Genomic DNA, 3,783 nt, shown 5'->3' with positions numbered 1-3,783 from the left:
AAAAACAAAAACAAACAAACAAACATACAAAACAAAAAACAAAGATAAAAACTAGAGTTAGAGCAACTTAGCAGATAGGAGATTGGAAACACAGTCTCACTGATGAAGCAGAAATGGTGAAAGTGTCATGAGCAGATCAAAGAGGGCAAAATCACACACACTCTTTCTTTGTTTGACTGGTATTTGCATAATCTTTCTTAGGAAATTTTTTTCTTTAAAATTAACAGGGTTGAAATTGAACTGTTGATTCAAAGATTTGATCAATTCAGATCTAATAAAATTATTAAGGGCTTTTTTCTTGTTTATTTGGGCTTTACTTTTTTTGTTGTTTGGGCTACTTTTTCTTGAATGTTTTTTTGGTTAAAGAGGTACAAGAACAATTTTCTTAAGCCCAAAACTCAAAAAACTTATAAAATATTATATACTTCTCTTTTGTTTTATAAATTTCAGGGGGGCCATTGCCCCCCAAGGTCATCAAATAGCTCTGTTCCTGTGTGGGGCATAAGTGAAGGTTTAAGTCTCTAGGACAGAGTTTCACACACACATACACTTAGATTATACTAAAGTAAAATTTTTAGCTTGTATAAAAAAAGAAACAATCTAATCAAATTTATCAAAAAAGTGCATAATACATTATAGACAATATCCATAATAAGGTAGAACATTAAAGAAATAAAATTAACTAAGTTTACCTTATCAATAATATATATAATAACTTTTTCTTTTCTATTTTTTTTACTATTTTATATAAAGTGAAAGTTTTTTTTAAAAAAAAAATTATTTTTTATTTACTTCTTTTAAGGTTGTCATGTAAGTTCTTGGAACCCCATATTTTTTCCATGTTATCATTCTAGTATAATTTTTTTATTTGATTTTTGGATTATAAATAGTGCTAAATATTTAATTTGAACTGATTAGAATTTGCTATCTTTTTTAATAACATAATCCAATAATTAAATAAAGTTTGATCTTCTACAAATAAATTCTAATTGAATTAGGTATGCCATTTTCTATAAATTCACTAGTTTACTTTTTTTTTAAAAGTACTGATTTAACATATACTCCAATCATATATAGATATATTTGATCAAATTCTCTCTCTTACCAGAGAATGGGCTATTTTCGGTTTCATTAATCCAATAGGATCAACATAGAAAATTTACATTGTAAACACTAAATACTATATACATGAAAAAGTAAGTAATCTACTAATACGTATGCATAAAATAAAAAGATAACATTTTTTCTTTGGAACAAAATCATCTCATCGGTACAAAGTTAATCTCGTGTGCTGCCTAGCAGTACCTCAATTTGTTTTTAGATAAATTATATTTTAACTCTTCCATCGACTATGTGGCACAGTGATTCAGACGAAAGGATAGAACATTAACAATGCTTCAATCTGTTCATTGCCTATGATTTGACCAGTTAATTTCTTAGGTAGCATCAAGCTTATTTAATACATTTTCATTTGCAGTGTTGTAAACAACATCAATTACTATTGCTCTTGCATCACTAAGAAAACATTATATACCACAAAAATTTGTTGTGGATGTAAATCACGTAAAACATAAAAAGATGACAATCACTTCTGCACATTTCAACTTGTCTAATAATTTGTTAGTGTAAAAAACCAAAACAAAAAATAGACCTCTGTATTCAAAATCAGCTTTTGAGATTCTTGAAATGCATTCTAAAGTTTTTGCAGCTGACTTTGTGCTCAGGCAATTAGCATTTTAAAGTTTTAAAGTTCTTGTCCTCTTTTTTTGGATGAACGAGGAAATTTTATTAACACGGAAGATTATTACATTAAGTTCAAAAGACAGAACACTACATTTCAGCAAAAAAAACAGCCAGCCCCTGCTGCAAAAAGACCAACGACCAAGCTAAATTAAACAGACAAAGAGACCCATATAACTAAACAGCACCTTATTCTTTATTGACATTTTAAAACCATTGTAAGCTCTAGTTCTTACTATCACATCATTTTTAAATCAACTATATGACAATTCTCACTGTGAATAGGATCATTATGGACTCTTGCATTTCTTTAAATCCAAATATGGTAGATGAATGTAGCCCAAGCAAGCTTGCTCAAGGTAGACCTCAAGCCTTTTCCCATTGAAGAACGAATCCACTATTTATATTGGGGAAATTTTCCGATTGATACCATAACACACAATGGAATTACTTTCTCTCTCTCTCTCTCTCTCTCTCTTTGTGCAAATTCAATAGGAATTAAAAAAAAAAAAAAAAATCTAGCAAGCACTATCAACACAAATAGAAATATCTAGCAACAAACCACAATCAAGACACTGATTTTTTACGTGGAAAACCCTCAATGAGAAGGGAAAAACCACGGGACCTAGTCCAGTGAAAAAATCTTTCACTATTGAATAAAGTGTTTACAACAATTTTCTCTAAAACAAATGCTAAAAACTACCAAAACATTGAAGATCACAATTTTTAGATCACAACAAATTTACATTACACTAAAGTCAATTTCAACAATAACAAGACCACCAAGTGGGCCTCAGCACCTGAACAAATGGAGAGGAATTTCAAAAGACAAGATGCAGATAAACCAAGTACTCTTCCAATACTTGTTGCCATAATCTTCTTGTAAAAGAGTAATTATAAAAGAGATGATCCTTACAGCGCTCCAAATGCTCCTTGCTGATAACACAAGATATCAGCATTGTAATCCCTAATTACCAGCCTGTGATGAGTTATTATAAAAGGTCCATGCAAGCTACCCTTTTATGTTCAGATCATTTTTTCGAATGCACATTGCTAGAGGCCAATCAAGAATGACTACAATGACGATGCATGTTGCATCCTCAAGCTAGCCCAAGCTTAATAGTGGCAGGGAATTGTGAAAAATTGCCATGAACGAGTTATTCAAGTGAGACAAAATGGCCAAAAAAAATATTTTGTAACAGTAAGTAATGGGAACATAACACAAAATGTACAAAGAGATTCAACTAAAATTGTGTAGCTTCAACCACATGAAAAAAAATTGATGTTAAGCTCTAGACCAATAAACCATGGTAGAAAATTAGATCATAATAGAGACAAAATGTTCTTTATGAAAGGTTTTTAATAGGGATATATGCATCTTAACGTGTGAATCAAATATATGGAATGAAATTTTATTCAAAATATTCATTAACCTTTGATTATAGAAAGTGTGACATAGTACCTTCTGTACTCCATCCAAAATCCTACTAGTATCCAGGCAATGTACGTAATATAACTGTGAACAGAACACAAGCCATCAAATTAAATAACATTAATAATAATAGAACTTCAAAACAATTCAACAGTTTGGTTGCTTTGAAATCAATCAAATTGGCCAAGATTCTATACATCTCAGAAATTTTTTTATTATTAGAAAACTATAGAAAACCAAAAGCTTTGCTAAAGTGAGCCCCATTCAATTATATACATTGGTTCCTATATTTTTGAAATCCAAAAGAAAATTTCTTTTTTTTTTTTCAAAAAATTGTATTGAAATCAATAAATGATAGAGAATAAATTTTTAAAAAGTTCACTTTCTTTCATTTACAACTGTTTTCTCAGCTAGCAAACAAAAATTCAATACAAAAAAATGGGTATATAGAATGCGTACCCTTAGTGACATGTGCGATCTTGTCCCAATCCTGACCGGTTTCCTTTTCGCATCTTCTCTGTAACTCGGGACAATTGCGAATCTCCAGTTCTTGTAAAGAAGAGAGATCGCGCATCTCATCAGGCAGTGATTTCAGATTGAGACAGTTGTGA

This window comes from Quercus suber, unplaced genomic scaffold, assembly GCF_002906115.3.
Source record: "Quercus suber isolate HL8 unplaced genomic scaffold, Cork oak 2.0 scaffold_306, whole genome shotgun sequence".
Taxonomy (NCBI): domain Eukaryota; kingdom Viridiplantae; phylum Streptophyta; class Magnoliopsida; order Fagales; family Fagaceae; genus Quercus; species Quercus suber.
The sequence above is the reverse complement of the archived record's forward strand: the minus strand, read 5'-3'. Positions refer to the sequence as shown.